At 45.7% G+C, this 21,044-nt stretch overlaps 1 long non-coding RNA gene across 3 annotated transcripts; it reads left to right on the plus strand.

The window, feature by feature from the left end:
- Positions 1-2,523: 2,523 nt before the first annotated feature.
- On the plus strand, positions 2,524-15,571 carry LOC144373396 (uncharacterized). Of its 3 annotated transcripts, XR_013433082.1 has the most exons (5): positions 2,524-2,687; positions 8,291-8,367; positions 11,680-11,863; positions 12,903-12,994; positions 15,401-15,571. It is a non-coding gene; the product is annotated as an uncharacterized LOC144373396 (long non-coding RNA). The 3 variants fall into 3 exon arrangements; XR_013433080.1 differs by having other exon boundaries at positions 12,903-15,571; XR_013433081.1 differs by lacking the exon at positions 8,291-8,367 and having other exon boundaries at positions 2,526-2,687; positions 12,903-15,571.
- Positions 15,572-21,044: the final 5,473 nt, after the last annotated feature.

Consider the following 21,044-nt stretch of genomic DNA (forward strand, 5'->3'; position numbering starts at 1 on the left):
AGGGTCTGAGCTGTCTTTCTAGTTAGAAAACCTCTGGGTGTTCTGGCTGCTCTGGGAACATCTCCTTGCTCCCTGGATTGTGACCTATGCTTCACCTCCTGTATGACTGGGTGGCACCTTTGGAGATTTACATTTTTTGCATAGTATACTATGCTAAACATTCTCTTTGGGTCCTCCAGGTCTTGTTGCTAAATTTAAATGCAGTCTGCTCTTTCTTTCCTTTGTCTTTTTTGTCTTGTGAAGGAGAATCAGAATTCTTTGGTTGACCACTCAACCCCTCCCTACCTCTCCTGACTCTGATTGGTCTGTGGTTCTCAGAACTATCCTGCTCTGCCCACTGTCTGTGTAAGATATCTGCTTCTATTGCCCCTTGCTGTTTCTGGATTTTTCTGTGGATGACCCTCAACTGACTTTAGGACTGCAGCTTTAATCTCCCTCTTGTTTGCCCCTTATAGTTCTTTTTTGCTTTTTGGTATTGGGGTTCAAATATGCCTCATAATCCTAGGAAAGCACTCTACCACTGAGCTATGCCCCTAGCACCTTAGTAGATCTTCTTAAGAAGATTTGCGCCTCTGTATCATTTAGAAAATGAAATAATTTTATTTTACTAAATTGTGAAAATAAAGGGTTTATTTTAAAATTCAAGTGATGTAGAAATGTTTCATAAGGAAGTAGTCATGGAAATCATAATACAATGTGACTCCAGTATTAATATTTTCATAACTAATTTGAGAATATCACCCTATTTGTGTTTTACATGCACATATAATACGTAAATTTACCTGAATGAACTCATATTTTGTTCCCTGGTATTTAAAATTTTTTATTCTTATTTATTTATTTATTAGCACCAGGAACTGAACCCACGGCACTTAATCCTTGAGCCATATCACCAGCCCATTTTTTATTTTTTTATTAGAGACAGTGTTTTACCAAGTTGCTAAGGGCCTTATAATTTGCTGAGACTAGCATTGAATTCTCAATCCTCCTGCCTCAGCTCCCCTAGTGGTTGACTTCCAAACATGAGCCTCTACTCTTGACCTGTGGGTGACTTTCTAAGAAGGGTTTTAAAGTCCAGTGTGGGGAGTGATGCTGAATGTAGCACAAACTCCTGGCTTTTCATTTCTTTGTGAACACAAGGGTGGTGGTACCTGCATCATGCACTTCTTCAGTGGAGTGGAAGGATTATAATTTAAAATTTTTAGCATCAGATTGAGTTTTTGGTGGGTGCAAAGAGATGAAAACTATTCTTACGCTTCAGGGTCTGAACTTTAGGTCTTATTAGAAAACCTGTGGGTGTTCTGGCTGTTCTGGGAACATCCTCTCTCCCCCTAGATTGTGACCAGTGCTTCAACTCCTGTATGACTGGGTGGCGCCTTTGGAAATCTACATTATTTGCATAGTGTTCTATGCTAAGCATTCTCCTTAGGTCCTGGATATTTTGCCTTCAGAGGCTATGGCAGGAGGATTGCAAGCTCAAGGATGCAAACTATTCTTGCCTCAGGGACTGAGCTTCTGTCTAATTAGAAGACTTGTGGGTGTTCTGCCTGTTTTGGGAACATCTCCTCTCCCCCTGAATTGTGACCTGTGCTTCACCTCCTGTATGACTGGGTGGCACCTTTGGATGCCACCTGCTCTTTCTTGCAGAAGGGTCTTGCAAAGTTGCTTAGGGCCTCACTATGTTGCTGAGGCTAGCTTTGAATTTGCACTCCTCCAGCCTCAGCCTCCAGAGCCGATGGGATTACATGCGTGCACCATCGCACCTGGCTCTTTCCCTGCTACTGTATGTGACAGTTTATCTTAAGGTTTTGTCATGTCAGTAAATGGAAACACAAATAACTTAAAAACATTTGTGGAACATTTTATTTCTTTCTTTTATTTATTTATTTTTTTGTTTTGATGACCATAGTACCTTTATTTTATTTATTCATTTCTATGTGGTGCTGAGGATGGAACCCCGTGCCCGATGCGTGCGACATGAGTGTTCTTCCACCAAGCCACAATCCCAGGCCTGGAGCATTTTTTTAATATTTATATTTTTAGGTGTAGATGGACACAACACAATGCCTTTATTTTTATGTGGTGCTGAGGATTGAACCCAGGTCCAGCCTGTGCTATGCGAGCGCTCTACCGCTGAGCTACAATCCCAGGCCCCCTGGAGCATTTTTGATATTTGCAAAAGTTGAGAGACTGTGCTTTTTCCACTTTTGCCCCTCTTCAATAGTTCTTCATGCATGGCCAGAAAAACCATTGCATTAAATGTTCTATTTTGTATCTCTCAAAGCTAAGTTTTCATAAATACTGAAGACTATCAACGGCAATTCATTATTATTGTCACACTGGTGGTGTTTGGATTTTCTTAGTTTTCTCAAAACATGAAAAGTTTGTTTGCCTCATGGTCTAAATAACTTCTCAAAGGTTGAGTGATATTTTGTTTGGACGCACTCTAATTTATTCCGCCCTATTGAGGGAGTGGTGATGCCAGAAATGTACCATTAGCAGTGCCGAAACTTATCTCTTAAGGGGAGGAGCCTTTAACCATGAGGGTGGAGTCCCCACCCCAGGATATGGATGCGCCCATACAAAGGAGTCCCAGATTGATTCTCCCTTTTGTAAGGAGCCTTCAGGAAGGTGTCTAAGCAATTTGGAAGCAGTCTTCAATCTCCAACTTCTACCCCAGCAAAACGGTAAGAAATAAATGGTTGTTTGTAAGTCAGAGGTGCATTGGGGTTTTGTTTTAGAAGCCTGAATGAGCCAATTCACAGATATTTCCTTATAGTGATCTGCCGGTTTTTTGTTTAAACTATTTTTGCTAATGGGGATTGAGCCTAGGACTACTTTATCACTGAGCTACATCTCCAGCCCATTTTTTTTTGAAAATATATTTTTAGTTGTCAATGATCCTTATTTTGTTTGTTTATATGAGGTGTTGAGAATTGAACTCCTTGTCTCACACATGGTAGGCAAGCGCTCTACCACTGAGCCACAACTCCAGCCCCCTCAGCCCATTTTTATTATTTATTTTACTTTTTATTCTGAATCAACAGGGTCTCACTACCTTGCTTGAGATTGTCCTAAAATTGGTATCCCGAAGTTTCGTGCTCCTGAGTACCTGGGATCATAGTCATGAGTCACTTTGCCTACTTTATTTGTCCTTATTTAAGCGAGTTTTTGGAATATATTTGTTGAATTGGCCCTAATTCTTTTTTTTTTTTAAGAGAGAGAGAGAGGAGAGGAGAGAGAGAGAGAGAGAGAGAGAGAGAGAGAGAGAGAGAGAGAGAGAGTTCTCGGCAGACACAACATCTTTGTTGGTATGTGGTGCTGAGGATCGAACCCGGGCCGCACGCGTGCCAGGCGATCGCGCTACCACTTGAGCCACATCCCCAGCCCTGGCCCTAACTCTTCAAAATGAGTTTGTGGAAGTGAAATCACTGGGTCAGTACCCAAGGTCCAGAAACAGGGTTGTCAGTCCTTACATCTCTGCCGGTTCAGTAGGTAGACTTCCTTTGCATTTTGTTCAGCCCCTGAGTGATAGAACATTCTGTCTTTATATTTTATATTTCTTGGGGGGCCCCAGGGGTTGAACCCCAGGGAGATTAACCACTGAACCACTTTCCCAGCCAGTTTTTTTATATTTTATTTAAAGACAGGATCTAGCTAAGTTGCTTAGGGCCTTGCTAAATGGCTGAGACTGGCTTTGAATATGCACTCCTGTCTCAACCTCCTAAGCTCTGCTGAGAATACCAGAGTGTGTGCCACCTTGCCCAGCCTGTCCTTTCTTTGTTAATTGTTTTATGGTTCTCCCCCCCACCACCCATACTAGGAATTAGACCTAGATGTGTTCTACCATTGAGCTTTATCCTTGGCCTTTTTAAAAATTTTTCTTTAGAGGCAGGCTAGCTTGGAACTTTTTATCCTACTGCCTCACATCTGGAGTAGAGTTATTTCATATTTGTTGTTGCTTTTTGTTTTCTTTTTATGGAAGGGGGTCCAGGCTAGCCTTAAAGTTCAGGGCTCAAGTTGTCCTCTTGTCTGAGCTTTCTGAGCAGCTGGGACTACAGGGTGGTACTTTCTGTGAGCAGGCTTAGGTGTTTGTATTTTGTTTTCCTAAAGATTTTCATCCAAATAAAGTTTGACTCCAGTTGAGTGAAGTTTTTCATCATTTCAGGAACATTTTGCAGGTTTACAACTGTAGAGCTTGCATGAGAGTTTATTCCTAGGTGTCATATATTTTTAACAATTGCTGTTTTCTATGCTGAGGGTATGGGGTGAATGTTAAGCATGTGGGGTGGTCCTGGGTTTAATGTCTAGAGTTCAGGTGTAGCACTACGCCAACCACCCCCACAACCCTCCAACCCCTCATTTATGAGAGAGAGAGAGAGAATCTTTCAATGTTTATTTTTTAGTTTTCTGGGAACACAACATCTTTGTTTGTATGTGGTGCTGAGGATCTAACCCGGGCTGCACGCATGCCAGGCGAGAGCGCTACCGCCTGAGCCGCAGCTCCAGCCCCTCTCATTTATTTCTAATGAGTTTTTCCCCATTGTGTTCTAACTGGTTATTCTTGTTTATAAATATATTTGTTTTCTAGCATTCTTGTGACCTAAACAATTTAATGAATGATAATATACGTTCTCTATTTTTGGTGGAACTGAGGATTAAATTCAGAGCTGAACTCACGGGCTTGCTTTTTTTTGGGGGGGTGAGGATTTGGCGGTTGAACCCAGATATTTTTCTTTTCTTTTCTTTTTGTTTTTGTTTTTGGTTTTTTTAGTTGTAGTTGGATCCTCTGCTTTGTTTTTAAGTGGTTCCAAGGGTGGAACTCAGGGCCTCGCATGTGCTAGGTAAGCGCTCTACCACTGAGCCACCACCCATCCCCCCTTTTTAGTTTTTAAGACAGTGTCTCCCTAAATTGCTGAAGCTGGTCTCAAACTGGGATCCCTCCTTCCTCAGTTTGCCAAGTTGTTGGGATTAAAGGAGTGTACCTCTGTAACCAGCTGGACATTCATTCCTTTGTGTGTGTGCCTCCCAAAATGCACACACATGTGCGTACTCTCGTGTGTGTGTGTGTGTGTGTGTGTGTGTGTGTGTGTGTGTGTTTGATACTGGGGATTCAACCCAGGGGAGGTTCACCATTAAGCTCCAGCTATGTGGTTTTTTGTTTGTTTGTTTGGTTGGTTGGTTGGTTGTTTTTTTTAGGAAGGATTGAATCCAGGCCGCTTAAGCACTGAGCCACATCCCCAGCCCTTTTACAATATTTTATTTAGAGACAGGGTCTCACTGAGTTGCTTAGTGACTTACTAAGTTGCTGAGGCTGGCTTTGAATTCACAATCCTCCTGCCTTACCCTCTGAGCCACTGGGATTACAGGTGTGCACCACCTTGCCTGGATCAGCCATGACAATTTTCATTGCTTATTTTGGCAGAAGGTCTGAATTCCCAGGCTGCTTTCTAAATTTCATTCCTCCTGCCTTAGTGGCTTAGTTCCTTCTCAGTTGCTGAGAGGGGATTACACATGGTCATCACTGTGTCTGGCTCTCACGTTTTTTTTGTTTTTGTTGTTTTTTTTTGTTTTTAAAGAGAGAATGAGAGAGAGTGAGAGAATTTTTAATATTTATTTTTCAGTTCTCGGAGGACACAACATCTTTGTTGGTATGTGGTGCTGAGGATCGAACCCGGGTCGCACGCATACCAGGCGAGCAAGCTACCGCTTGAGCCACATCCCCAGCCCTCTCACGTTTTTTTAATGAAGACTTTTCCCTTAAAGCGTTTATGATAATCTTTGGTAATCTTCTGTATAGGAAGTTGTATTGGTGGTTGGTGCTGGTAGTAATGTTTCCACAGGAGTGTTTCTATTGTACATATATCTTTTGTTTGTTTGTTTGTTTGGGGGCCAATCCTGTTGTTTGTGAACTACTTTAAAGTTCTTTTATTATTATTATTATTATTTTCTGGAACTAGAAATTGGACCCATTGAGCTTTATCCCTGGCCTTTTTTTATTTTTCGTTTAGAGGTAGGCTAGCCTGGAACTTTTCATTGTACTCCCTTACCTCTGGAGAGGTTATTTCATATTTGTTGTTGTTTGTTTTCTTTTTCTGGAAGGTCTTCTTATGTTGTCCAGGCTAGTCTTAAAAGTTTTGGGTTCAAGTTGTCCTCCTGTCTCAGCTTTCTGAGCATCTGGGACTATAGGCTGGTACCTTCTGCGTCCAGGTTTAGACACTTGTATTTTGTTTTTCTTGGGATTTTCATTCAAAAAGAGGTTTGACTTCAGTAGGGTGAAGTTTTTTATCATTTGGGGAATGTTTTGCAGTATCATCACTGTAGAGCTTGCATGAGAGTTTATTCCTAGGTGTCATATATTTTTAATAATTGTTGTTCTCTGTGCTGAGGGTATAGGGTGAATATTGAACACGTGTGGAGGCCCTGGGTTTAATGTCTAGAGTTCACATACAGTGAGACGCCAACTCTCCCCCCCCAACTCCTCACCCCCTCCTCTATTCCTAATGAGTTTCTTCTCATTGTGTTCTAACTGGTTATTCTTGTTTATAAAGATATTTATTTTCTCGCATTCTTATGACTTAATTTAACGAATCATAATATTACATGCTCTATGTTTGGCGGAACTGGGGATTAAACTCAGAGTTGCTCTCATAGGCCACCTTATTTCTTTCTGGTTGGGATTTAGGGGTTGAACCCAGAGATTCTCTGCCACTGTGCTAAATGCCAAGCCCTTTTTAATTTTTATTTTAAGATGGTGTCTCCCTTAGTTGCCAAGGCTGGCTTCAAACTTCGGTTCCTTCTTTCTTATTTTGCTGAGTTGCTGGGATTAAAGGAGTGTACCTCTTTAACCAGCTGGACATTCATTGTGTTGTGTTTGTGTGTGCACTTGATACTGCTGATTGAACTCAGAGGAGTTTTATCACTGATCCACATCCTCATCCAGTTTTTTTATTTTTATTTAGAGACAGGGTCTGTCTGAGTTGCTTAAGGCTTCACTAAATTTCTGATGCTGATTTTGAATTTGTGCTCTTCCTGCCTCAGCCTCCCAAGCTCTGCTGGGATTACACATGTTGTCACTATGCCAGCCTGCCCCATACTTTGTGAATTGCTTTATTATGGTTGTTTTTTTTTTTTTTTTTTTTTTTGCTGGAACTAGGGATTGGACCCAGGAGTGAACTACTACTCACTGAACTTTATCCCTGGCCCTTTTTATTTTTTATTTAGAAGCAGGCTAGCCTGCAACTTTTTATCCTTCTGCCTCACCTGCTGAGTAGAGTTATTTCATATTTGTTGTTGTTTGTTTTCATTCTTTCTTTCTTTTTCTAGAAGAGGGTCTTCCTATGTTGTCCAGGCTAGCTTTAAAGTTTGGGGCTCAAGTTGTCTTCCTGTCTCAGTTTTCTGAGCATCTCGGACTACAGGTTGGTACCTTCTGTGTCTAGGTTTAGGCTTTTGTCTTTTAATATTTTCTTTATAATTTTCATCCAAATAGAGGTTTGACTCTAGTTGGGTGAAGTTTTGCATCATTTAAAAAGGTATCAGGAAAGTTTTGCAGTTTGGTTTTTTTTTTTTTTTTAGTTGTAGTTTGACACAATATCTTTAGTTATTTTTATGTGGTGCTGAAGATCGAACCTGGGGCTTCCCACGTGCTAGGCGACCCACAATCCCAGCCCGAAAGTTTTGCATTTTTATAACTGTAGAGCTTGCATGAGAGTTTATTCCTAGGTGTCATATATTTTTAACAATTGCTGTTTTCTGTGCTGAGGGTAAAAGGTCAATGTTGAGCATGTGTGGAGGCCCTGGGTTTAATGTCTAGAGTTTACATGCCAAGCATCCCCCAACCCCTCACCCCCTCCCCTATTCCTAATGAGTGTTTCCCCATTGAGTTCTAAGTTGTTATTCTTGTTTATAAAGATATTTGTTTTGTAGTATTCTTATAACTTAAAGAATGTCTTTTAATGTTTTCTTTTAAATTATAGATGACACAGTACCTTTATTTTGTTTGTGTATTGTTTTATGTGATGCTGAGGATTGAACCCAGTGCCTCAAGCATGCTAGGAAAGCACACTACCACTGAGTTACAACCCCAGCCCACTTTAACAATTTAATGAACGATAATATATGTATTCTATTTTTGGCAGGACTGGAGATTAAATTCAGAGCTTCACTCATGGGCCAATATTCTGTTTTTTGTTTTTTTGTTTTTTTCTCCCCTGGTAGTCATTTCGGGGTTGAATCCAGATATTCTCTGTCACTGAGCTACATTCAAGTTCTTTTTGCTTTCTATTTTAAGACAGTGTCTCCCTCAGTTGCTGAGACTGGCTTAAAACTTTGGTTCCTCCTTCCTCAGTTTGCAGAGTTGCTAAAAAGGTGTGTACCTCATTAACAAGTTGGACACTCATTCGTGTGTGTGTGTGTGTGTGTGTATGTGTGTGTTTGATACTGGGGATTAAATCCAGGGGAGTTTTACCACTGAGCTATAGCCTTTGAGTTTGTATTGTTTTGTACTGGGGATTGAACCCCTGGGCGCTTAAGTACTGAACCATATCCCCAGCCCTTTTTAAATATTTTTTTACAGACAGGGTCTCACTGATTTGCTTACTGACTCATTAAATTGGTGAAACTGGCTTTGAACTATCAATCCTCTCGCCCCAGCTTCAAAAGCCACTGAGACTATAGGTTTCCACTACCTCTCCTGGCTTGGCCAGGGCAGATTTTATTGCTTATTTTGGCACAAGGCCTAAATTGCCCAGGCTGTTGTTCACTAACTTTCTTTCTTCCCGCCTTATTCCCCCAGTGACTGAGAGGGAATTACATATGGTTACCACTGGGCAAGGCTTTCATGTTTTTTAAATATTTTTTATTGTCATTGGACCTTTATTTTATTTTTTTATTTATATGTGATGCTGAGAATCCAACCCAGTGCCTCACACCTGCCAGGCAAGCTCACTACAACTGAGCCACAACCCCAGCCTTCTCATGTTTTTCAATTAAGGCTTTTCAAGTGTTTATGATAATCAGTGGTAACTTATCTATAATAAGATGTATTGGTGATCTTACTGGTAGTAATGTTTTTATAGGAGTATCACTATTGTATCTATATCTTTATTTCTTTGTTTTTGATACTGGGGATTGAACCCATAGGCACCTAACCACTGTATCACATCCCCAGCCAGTTTTTTTTTTTATATATATTTTATTTAGAGACAGGGCCTTGGTGAGTTACTTTCTATTTTAAGACAGTGTCTCGCTAAGTTGCTGAGGCTGGGTTTGAACTTGCATTCCTCCTGCCTTAGCTTTCCATGTTGCTGGGATTACAAGGCTCTGCTGGCTCTCTATTTTTTTAATGATTTTATAGCCTGCTATAGAACTTTGGTCTTTGTCTCTGTTTTAAGGGTTTAGTAAGCAACTGAAGCTTTTATTTAAGCAAGGTATTAAAGCATTCAATAGAGACAGTGGCAGTAGGATTTTTTTTGAGAGAGATAATTTTTTAATATTTATTTTTTAGTTTTTTTGTGAACACAACATCGTTATTTTATTTTTATGTGGTGCTGAGGATGGAACCCAGCAACCCATGCATGCCAGGTGAGTGTGTTTACCGCTTGAGCCACATCCCCAGCCCAGAGTTTATTGAAAAAGAATGAAAATAGTTGTGTAGGTTTACAATGCTCAGAGGAGAAAGAATAATGTGAAAATATCCTCATAGAATACACCATGTAGAGGAAGTACTTTAACCACATAATAGGGTTTCCAAAATTTTTAAAGCCCACTTGTTCAATTAATATGGAAACAGGCCTTGTGAAAAATAAAGTCTCATTGAAGCTGAGGTTTTTCTGTATAGAAACAGTTCTTGGAGAAAGTCAGATTGATCACCTTGATGGACAGTCACCATAACAGGTAAGGTCTCTTATTGCTAGTTGGTAGCAGGTGGTATTGTTGGCTAAGGCTTCTAAAATTTATTCACAGCTGATGAGGACTTGCCTTGTCACTGCTTGGCTCTAGGCTTTCAGAGAAGTGTCATGGGCTTTCCCATGAGAGAGTGTGGCTCTTCCTTAACCTAAACTCTCAAGCTGTCTGTCAAACTCTTAAGCTGGGATCTTTTCTGAAGCTCAGTAGTTTAGATCAGTAGCTGACCCGTGGGGAGTCCGATGGGATATAGGAGGTCTGGTAACACACCATGTTCTAGCAAGGAGGAAACATGCTCCAAAAACATCAAACTTTAGAAGTATTTAGAATCATTTCATAGTTACATAACACACAGCCCAGCATCAAAACCAAGCCACCCTCTGCCCTGGTTCCAGGATCAACCCATGAACAGGTGGACATAGGTGCCATAATTCCAAGCCTTTGTACATTCTGGAGTCTGAAAAAGCTACTCATGAGCTATAAGGAAAAAGTGGGTAGAGAGAATGAGTTCTTAGATGAAGAACCCGACTAGCCTGGTGGACCATGCCTGTAATTCTAGTGACTTGAAAGGCTTAAGCAACAGGGTTGCAAGTTGGAAGCCAGCCTCAGCAACTTACAAAATGCTGTTACAACTTACAAAATGGCCATGGGAGTTGCTCCATGATAGAGTGACCCTGAGTTCTATCCCCAGCATTGCCCTCACCACTCCCCTCCACCCAGAAAAAGCCTGTTTGCTCTTGCCAGCACGGCTGTGGGGTCCAGAAATAGACAGAGCATTCCCACTGGGTTCCCACTGGTCATAGCTACTCTTTTACAAGTTTCACCTCCTTCTCCACGCCTCTTTTTTTTTTTTTTTAAAGAGAGAGTGAGAGAGAGAGGGGGATAGAGAGAGAGAGAGAGAGAATTTTTTTAAATATTTATTTTTTCTTAGTTCTTGGCGGACACAACATCTTTGTATGTGGTGCTGAGGATCGAACCCGGGCCGCACGCACGCCAGGTGAGCGCGCTACCGCTTGAGCCACATCCCCAGCCCCTCTCCACGCCTCTTCAAAAATCTTTTCCAACAACTTTATCTTACCCCCAAACATTATGATATTGATTAAAATTACATTCATTGTGACATCTTGTTCTCAAAATTAATTTTTTTTGACCCATGCAAAGCATGTGTTCACTCCAGTCACCACATGTGCCCCTTATTGAAGTGTGGGTCTGTATGTTTTTATGTTGTTTGTTCTTGAGGACTTGAATTTTTTTTGTATGTTGTGAAAAGGACTTGTGTGTGTGTGTGTGTGTGTGTGTGTGTATGTGTGTGTGTGTGTGTGTGTGATGCTGGGGATTGAACCCAGGGTGGTTTGCAGGCATGGCAAGCACTCTATCAACTGAGCAATGTCCCCAGCTCTGAAAGGTACTTTTATACAAGGTTATTGCTGATTCAATGACTTTTCTAATGATTTTCATGAGAATGAGGAATCATAAATTTTCATTTACTTCCTTTTTTTTCCTTTTGCTAAATTGGTGCAGGTATAATCAGGTAGTAGAAATGTTCTTCAGCACTCCTGTCTGGTCCCTGAGTGCTTTTGACTTTTAGCTCACAGCCATGAAGCTGGTTATAGAATTCAGTTGCACATGTGTTAAACTGTTATTCAGGTCAAGTGGGTGTTGACCTTATAAAATATGTTCCTGAGGCTGTGAGGTTAGATTCAGGTTCCTATTGTTTACATTTATGATCTTGTCTCTAGCTGGAAATGTGGTGTCATTTAATTTTTTTTTTTTTAGGTACCAAGGATTTGAACCCAGTGATGCTTAACTGCTTAACTACAGAATCACCTACCCAACATTTTTAATATTTTACTTAGAGATGGGGGTCTCATTAAATTGCTTAGGTCCTCTATAAGTTGCTGAGGGTAGCATTGAACTCATAATTCTCCTGCTTCAACATCCTGAGCTGCTGGAATTACAGGTAGGAGCCACCATACCCAGCCTGGGGCATTATTTTCAAGATTTTGTGTCACTATTAGGCTTTGTAAAACCTCTGCCATTGTTGTTGTTGCTGTTTGACAGATCCATGAAACTCTATCATGGCATTTTTCTCTGTCCTTGAACTTTATTTCATTTAGGAAATGACTACCTGTGAGTCAAATTTGGCCTGCCATATGTTTTTCTAAGTAAGGTTTTATTGGATCAGTCATGACTGCTTTTTTGGCACAGGAGCACAGTTGAATAGTGGTGCAGACTGGATGATTCACGAGGCAGAATTATTTACTGGTTGGCTCTCCAAGGAGGCATTTTCTAGTCTGTGCATTCCTGTATCCTTCACCTTCTTTAGACAAGGCTTGTGGCCTGTGTTAGTCAGGTTTTTTGTCACTAACAACAAAGTACATGACAAGAACAACGTAAAGAACTAAAATTTTATTTTGGCTCATAGTTTTAGAGGTTCAATCCATGGTAGACTCTCTGCATTGCTCTGGGCCCAAAAATGAGGCAGAATGTCATGGTGGAAGGGCATGATGGAGGAGTGCTACCCCATTGATTTTGGCCAGGAGACAGGGAAAGGGGAAGAGACCACAGGGAAAGGTATCCAGTGACTCACTTTATTCAATCATACCCCACCTGCTTATGATTCCCCCCCACTGTGATTACTCTAATCAAAATAAGGTGAACCCATTTAGGTCACAGCTCTAAGTCTAATCATTTCACCTTGAATAATTCTGCATTCACAACTTTTCAGGACACTTCATATCCAAATCATAACATGATTCTTTTCAGCCTAGGCTGCAGGGCCCTTACTTTAGTAGTTTCCTTACCAAGCAAAATGCTGCGCTTACCTGGGTATATGCTCTGGTAGGGGAGAGATGGGCAATAGGAAATAAATTAGTAGATAGTGCAGTAAATTGCAAAGTGGTTGAGCAGAGGGTCGTGAGGAAGCAGTGGGATAGTACACTGGACACTGAGGTTCTTCCCAGGCCTGGCATCCATGAGCTCTTCCATTTGTTCTTCAGCTTTGACCCTTCGAGTGAAATTGGACTGTTTTCACGCCTCCTTCCTTCACCTCCCCAGCTACAGCCAGTGCCCTTCTTGGTCTCTACAAACTGTGAGTACTCAGGGGAAGAACCCACTGGACAAAGTCCTAGGGTGAGTGCAGATGAAAATGCACACAGGGTATGTCGTTGGGGGTGAGGAGCTTCTGGAAGAGGGAATTGGAAGGGAAGTGGTATTAGGTGGCCTGGCCCACACAGATGCAACAAGGTAGACCCTCTTTCTTGTGTCAGATCCCTTGATGGGTTTCTTGGCTGTCTTGCTTTTGAGTTTGACCTTGACCTGTGGGCATTGACCACATGATATTGACATGAGAGTTATAAAAATTTTGGTCAATTGTGTTTTCAAAATCATAGAAATAATGGACCCACATCAGGATTGTAATGGAAATTCAGTAGAAGTTATTTGTAATGTCTGGCACATGGTTAAGTACCAACAACATTTGCCAAATGAAGTAAAATAGTTGTATTCCATATAGTTATAGTGCTTAGGAACTTTGGTTTTTATGCTTAACTGTTAGTAATAGTTGAGTTTTCTCTTCTATAAGATGGAAGGGAACAATTAACTTTAATTTCCATTTACTGTTAACTCAAATGGTTGAATACAGGTTTTCTAAGAAAAATGAATATAAGATGTACTTAAGGAATACATTTGTTATTGGTTCATGTTAATGAATTTTGCCACTTGATGGACATTTCCTTACTGGGAGGCTCATTTATATTTTCAGTATAAAGATTTCACAGAAAAATAAGCCAAGTGTCTTTATCTTAAAATTAATAATAAAATTAATAATAATTTCAGTTATGTATTTAAAGAATTAAAATACTTTTGTATTGGTACTTGTCATCAAGTTCCGATAGGTTAAAGCCTCCAGGATATTAATTGTGAGGATCAGAGACTCAGGCAAATAGTATATTTCTGGTGGTGTAACTAATAATTTTATTAAGTCAATATTTGTGGTTATGTGATTGAGGTTTTTATATATTTGCTAAATTTTTTTTAAGAATAAGCTCAAGACTGGGGTTGTAGCTCAGTGGCAGAGCACTTGCCTATCATGTGTGAGGCACTGGGTTAGATTCTCAGCACCACTTATCAATAAATACAGTAAAGGTCCATTGACAATGAAAACTAAAATAAAAAAAATAACCTCACATGAAAAAAAATATAAAGATGCTATGTTAGCTTTTCATGGCTGTGATCCAAATACCTGAACAAGAGCAACTTGGAGAAAAGAGTTTATTTTGGTTCATGGTTTCAGAGGACTCAGTCCATGTCAGTTAGCACCATTGATCTAGGACCGAAATGAGGCAGAATATCATGGCAGAAGAGTATGCTCAGGGAAAGCTGCTCAGCTCTTGGCAGCAGGGAAGCAGGATAGAGGAGGAAGGGGACAAAGACAAATAATTGTTCTCAAAGGCAAACCCATAATGAACTACTTCCTCCATTCAGGCCCCATATGCCGATACTCTTGACTAACTCCCTGTCGTCTGTTCAAATTATTAAGCCAGCTATTAGATTAACCCACTGGTAAAGTCAGAAACTTCGTGAACTTTCATCTCTGAACATGGTGGCATTGCCTTAATCATGGGCTGCCCAGATTTTTTTTAAAAAAGTAACAGATTCTATTATTGGTTCTATTTTAGGATAATTTAGTAGTTATAACTGAGTTTCATGATGTAATTTGTTTTATGACTTTGTATTGTCTAAATGTCTAGAGTATCAAGAGAGTCTCATAAAGGGCAGGACATGAGGGAGGTTCTTAGGGGAAGGGTTATTGATCCTATGAAGTTAACACAGTATTGACATGTTCACCATAGAGCAGTACATATCTGAGATGAGAAAGAGCAAGTTCACTTGAAATTGTTCTGGTTTGGTGGCCCCATGTTGTTGGTGGAATTAGCAGACTGACTGAGGCTCTAGGTTTTGTTTTGTTCTTGCCATTCTGGTGATTAAAACTATGGCCTGGTGCATGCTAGGCAAGGAATCACTGATTGAGACTCCTAGCTTTAGGCGGCAGGCTATAAAATTTTAGGCAGCTTTTCTTTTTGGAACAAAATAGAAAATTTTAATTTTAAATCATCTAAGTAACATTAATTTATATAAAGGATTTTCCTGGAACAAAATGATGCTTGCTCACAGGCATACATTTATGGTATTGCTCTATGATGGAATGTTTTCTGACAAATGCATCCTGAGATAATTTTGTCCATATGCAAACATCAGAGTATGGACCTAATAAAGTCAGATGGCTACATCACTAGGTGATCTAGTCTGATGGGATCAACAACTTACAAACTGGTCTTCATTGACTGAAATGTTATGTCATATGTGACTGTAACTGGGACCACAGAGATAAAACTTTTGTCAACAGCTCAGCATTTTTTGTGGGTTTGTATCATTCTCACATGAATAAACTGAGGTTTGAGGAGAAAGATTGGCTTCTGGAAATCTCCCATATCAGACTTCCAGGAAAAGCCAGTTTGACCGATTCCTAGCCAGTAAGCTCTCTTGGTACCTGATGTGTGAAAATCATGTGACTGAAATGAAGGGGAAGAAGCCCTTTCCAGAAGGAGGAGCTATATTGGTGGCCAAGCCGAGATGTTCCTGCTTCAGATGGTAAGTCTCCTTCCTTCATATAGTGGTGGGGTGGGGTGGGATGTGGATAGAGGATTGACTAGGACTTTGGTTTTCCTGGGACTGGATTGTCATGGGACTGCTAGGTTTCTGTCACACTTGGGGCTGAACATTGAGACACAGCAGCAGAGCTGGAAATATCACAGGCAATCCAGACTTTCAGCTCTACCATTCAAGTGTGAGAAATAGGGTTATGAGGAAAGGCCACAAGTGCACAGTAGGTATGAGTGCAGGAAATAAGAACCAGCTGGATAGTGCAAGTGTGGGCATTGAAAATGGAGATGTGGCTGGAAGTGCAAGAGTTGTGGCCATTTAGGAAGAAGCTGCAGATAGATACTCCATAAGCCCCACCCCCCGTACCCCAGCCTCCCTTCCTTTTGTGTGTTACAGGCTCCTTACACTTGTTGCCTAGATTTTTTGCTTTGGACCCTTGCTACATTCCTCTGCCACATTCCCTGCACCAGTCCTGTGCCCTTATTCCATTGCCACGTTTACTTCCTGGTCTTAACAATTTGGCCTCACAAAATTACCATGCCGTTGTGTACAACTTTCATGGCCACAGATTCTCATCTTACTCTAAATGACAAGACCCTTTCCTTAGGTCCATTTCCCCAATGCTTGCATGGGCTAGTTATTCTATATACTTGTCCAAGGTACAGTCCTGACCCTTGTAAGGGACTCTTATCTCTGTTGCCCAGTCAAGTGAATGTGACTGACAAAACAAGCCCCAATGTCCTGGGCTAGTGCCTGGGCCTCTAACTTGAGACCATTACCACATCCTCTTTCCCAGACCTGTGACCAGACCAGTCCCTACCTTTACCTTCATGTTCTTAACAAATGGTTATTTTGAAAAGGATTTCCCTGTGTTTCCAGAATTCCATGACCATGTGTCCATGTCACTTGTATTCTACCTTAGCTCACCAAGACCCACATCCATGAACCTTGCACTGGAACTTTATCTGGAACAACCCCACTCCTAATCCCTGCTCATGATTCTTGCATCATCCATTTTCCCGGAGTCACATCCTTACCCTTTCTACCAGGATATGGCAATGCCTTTATATAGGCTCCTGATTGAGTGCCATGACAAGAGGACAAACTGGAGTCTTCAAACACAACTTTAGTACCCAATGCTTAATGGTTAGACATTCCCTTGCCAAGGATCCTAATGTGCTACCCTGGCCAGAGCACTGAAACAATCCCAGATGGGAACTTATGGAGACACTGATTCTGTGGATCCACTAGACGCAATTGTGTCCTAAATACAAGTCCATTAACTGGGTTATTTACATGAGCAGTTTTCTTGCTCGGACCCATGGTGCCAGGATTCCCTTGGGCCTACACATCTAGCCTGAGACATTACATAGGCATCAGGATTGGGATCCTCCATTGAGCCACTTGCATGGAAACTTATAGGAGACATCCTATACCTGTTTTGTCCTCTACTCCCATGCCACATTACCTGGCCAGGCTCTGCCTTGGTTTTGTGGCTTCAGCACATGGCGGAATATTCCCATGTGTTTCCATTGCATAGGCTTCTTGCTTGGGCTACTTGCTTTCAAAATTTACACATTCATTCTATGTCCCAGGGCGTTACATGGCACCCCAATGCTCTCCCAATTCCTTAGCCTACCCCAAGGACCTGACAAGACAATTTCTGAGGCAGCTGTCTCAGCCTGCCAAGCTGGCATGCTGGAGGAACAATAGAATCTCCTTAAATGAGGACATGCCTGAGAATAATTGCACTCTCCCTTGCATAGGCCCCTTGGCCTTGTTTTCAAAATCTCAGATGTGAGCCTCCTTGCTTGCTTTCCTCTCTTCTCCAGGACACAGGAACCTCCCCTGAGACTCTGGTGGCCTTTGTTGCCAGAAGACCCTGGGCTTTGGCTGCAGGCCCCTTGCCTGGGCCCTTTAGCCTCCCTCAGCTGTTGCCATGCTCTCCCACCCCAGAAAGCAAACAATGAAACTGGGCCTTGAGCCTGCCTCCCCCTGGACCACACTATCCACCTTGTGCTCTCTCTCTCCCCTCTCTCTCCCCTCTCTTCCTCCTCTGTCTCACCTCTCTACCCCCTACTCCCAAAACTCGATGCCCTCTCTCTCCACTCTCTATCCCATCTATCCTCACTGTCCCCTCTCTCCACTCTCTCCCAACCCTCCTTAGGCCTGATTAGGGCCCTGGAATATGAATCTCCAGGCCTGGATTGGCTCCTTGCTGGAGCCCCAGATCACTAATGACCGAATCCCTAGCACCATCACCTTCTCAGGAATTCAGGCCCCTTGCTAAGGCATCCTCTTGGGACTCCCATATGTTGCACTGTTGCTGAGGTATCCAAGCACTGACCACACACTCAGCTCCACCTGAATCTCCATAGCCTGGGCTCCATTAATGGGACCCTCTCACCAAGCCCAGTCTCTCACCTGGGCCCCCTTGGCTCAAGAAACCCTGACACCTGGCAGTGGACCTGGGCGATGCGCTGACCTTGGCCTGCGGGATCCCCTCACTGCCTCCGCTACCCTCTCGCCATGCATGCTGCCCCTAAGCCAAGCCAGCCCTCCCTATCCTCTCCCTGGAGCTTTAAGCTCCTGGGCTGGGCCCCCCAGCGCATGTACCTCCTCCTTCCTGTCGCATGCCTTGCCATGGCATCAGGTGACATCGCTCCAGGTCCTCAGGTCGGACAGGGGCCCCTTGCTTGGGCCCCCTACCGCGCGCCGACCCCCACCACACCCCACTCTCTCCTCCTCCTCCTCCTCTGGCCGCCCCTTCCTCCCCTTCCCTCTTTCCCCTGGAGCTCTCTCCCTGCTGCTTGTCCTAGGTCCAGTGGCTCCCTAGCCTGGGCTCCTCCAGTGGGTCCCGGGACCCCTCCCACCCAGCCACCCAGCTTCATGCTGGCCGCTGGCAGCCTTTCCACACGCAGGGCCCTCCTTTGGCCCCGCTTGGGTCCAGGTCCCTCTCTTGAGGATCTACTCCCCTGGATTGCGGAGGAGTGCCATCAGCTGGCCTCTGCGCCCTGAAGGCTCCCTAGGGGAAACACAGCCCCGCCCCTCGCCTGGGCCCCCTTGGCTGCAGGAACCCTGACACCTGGCAGTGGACCTGGGCGCTGCGCTGACCTTGGCCTGCGGGATCCCCTCCCCTCCCTCCCCTGCCCTCTCGCCTTGCATGCTGCCCCTAAGCCCAGCCAGCCCTCCCTATCCTCTCCCTGGAGCTTTAAGCTCCTGGGCTGGGCCCCCCAGCGCGTGTTCCTCCTCGTTCCTGTCGCGTGCCTTGCCGTGGCGTCGGGTGGCGTCGCTCCAGGTCGTCGGGTCGGACGGGGGCCCCTTGCTTGGGCCCCCTACCGCGCGCGCGCGCTCCCCGCGGTCCCCCTCGCGCCGCCCCCCCACCGCACCCCACTCTCTCCTCCTCCTCCTCCTCTGGCCGCCCCTTCCTCCCCTTCCCTCTTTCCCCTGGAGCTCTCTCCCTGCTGCTTGTCCTAGGTCGCGTGGCTCCCTAGCCTGGGCTCCTCCAGTGGGTCCCGGGACCCCTCCCACCCAGCCACCCAGCTTCATGCTGGCCGCTGGCAGCCTTTCCACACGCAGGGCCCTCCTTTGGCCCCGCTTGGGTCCAGGTTCCTCTCTTGAGGATCTACTCCCCTGGATTGCGGAGGAGTGCCATCAGCTGGCCTCTGCGCCCTGAAGGCTCCCTAGGGGAAACACAGCCCCGCCCCTCGCCTGGGCCCCCTTGGTTGCAGGAACCCTGACACCTGGCAGTGGACCTGGGCGCTGCGCTGACCTTGGCCTGCGGGATCCCCTCCCCTCCCTCCCCTGCCCTCTCGCCTGCATGCTGCCCCTAAGCCCAGCCAGCCCTCCCTATCCTCTCCCTGGAGCTTTAAGCTCCTGGGCTGGGCCCTCCAGCGCGTGTTCCTCCTCATTTGTGTCGCGTGGCGTGCCGTGGCGTCGGGTGGCGTCGCTCCAGGTCGTCGGGTCGGACGGGGGGCCCCTTGCTTGGGCCCCCTACCGCGCGCGCGCGCTCCCCGCGGTCCCCCTAGCGCCGCACCCCCACCGCACCCCACTCTCTCCTCCTCCTCCTCCTCTGGCCGCCCCTTCCTCCCCTTCCCTCTTTCCCCTGGAGCTCTCTCCCTGCTGCTTGTCCTAGGTCGCGTGGCTCCCTAGCCTGGGCTCCTCCAGTGGGTCCCGGGACCCCTCCCACCCAGCCACCCAGCTTCATGCTGGCCGCTGGCAGCCTTTCCACACGCAGGGCCCTCCTTTGGCCCCGCTTGGGTCCAGGTCCCTCTCTTGAGGATCTACTCCCCTGGATTGCAGAGGAGTGCCATCAGCTGGCCTCTGCGCCCTGAAGGCTCCCTAGGGGAAACACAGCCCCGCCCCTCGCCTGGGCCCCCTTGGCTGCAGGAACCCTGACACCTGGCAGTGGACCTGGGCGCTGCGCTGACCTTGGCCTGCGGGATCCCCTCCCCTCCCTCCCCTGCCCTCTCGCCTTGCATGCTGCCCCTAAGCCCAGCCAGCCCTCCCTATCCTCTCCCTGGAGCTTTAAGCTCCTGGGCTGGGCCCCCCAGCGCGTGTTCCTCCTCATTCGTGTCGCGTGGCGTGCCGTGGCGTCGGGTGGCGTCGCTCCAGGTCGTCGGGTCGGACGGGGGGCCCCTTGCTTGGGCCCCCTACCGCGCGCGCGCGCTCCCCGCGGTCCCCCTCGCGCCGCCCCCCCACCGCACCCCACTGTCTCCTCCTCCTCCTCCTCTGGCCGCCCCTTCCTCCCCTTCCCTCTTTCCCCTGGAGCTCTCTCCCTGCTGCTTGTCCTAGGTCGCGTGGCTCCCTAGCCTGGGCTCCTCCAGTGGGTCCCGGGACCCCTCCCACCCAGCCACCCAGCTTCATGCTGGCCGCTGGCAGCCTTTCCACACGCAGGGCCCTCCTTTGGCCCCGCTTGGGTCCAGGTCCCTCTCTTGAGGATCTACTCCCCTGGATTGCAGAGGAGTGCCATCAGCTGGCCTCTGCGCCCTGAAGGCTCCCTAGGGGAAACACAGCCCCGCCCCTCGCCTGGGCCCCCTTGGCTGCAGGAACCCTGACACCTGGCAGTGGACCTGGGCGCTGCGCTGACCTTGGTCTGCGGGATCCCCTCCCCTCCCTCCCCTGCCCTCTCGCCTTGCATGCTGCCCCTAAGCCCAGCCAGCCCTCCCTATCCTCTCCCTGGAGCTTTAAGCTCCTGGGCTGGGCCCCCCAGCGCGTGTTCCTCCTAGTTCTTGTCGCGTGGCGTGCCCTGGCGTCCGGTGGCGTCGCTCCAGGTCGTCGGGTCGGACGGGGGGCCCCTTGCTTGGGCCCCCTACCGCGCGCGCGCGCTCCCCGCGGTCCCCCTTGCGCCGCCCCCCCACCGCACCCCACTCTCTCCTCCTCCTCCTCCTCCTCTGGCCGCCCCTTCCTCCCCTTCCCTCTTTCCCCTGGAGCTCTCTCCCTGCTGCTTGTCCTAGGTCGCGTGGCTCCCTAGCCTG

The sequence above is a fragment of the Ictidomys tridecemlineatus genome, unplaced genomic scaffold, assembly GCF_052094955.1.
Source record: "Ictidomys tridecemlineatus isolate mIctTri1 unplaced genomic scaffold, mIctTri1.hap1 Scaffold_385, whole genome shotgun sequence".
In the NCBI taxonomy this organism is placed as follows: Eukaryota; Metazoa; Chordata; class Mammalia; order Rodentia; family Sciuridae; genus Ictidomys; species Ictidomys tridecemlineatus.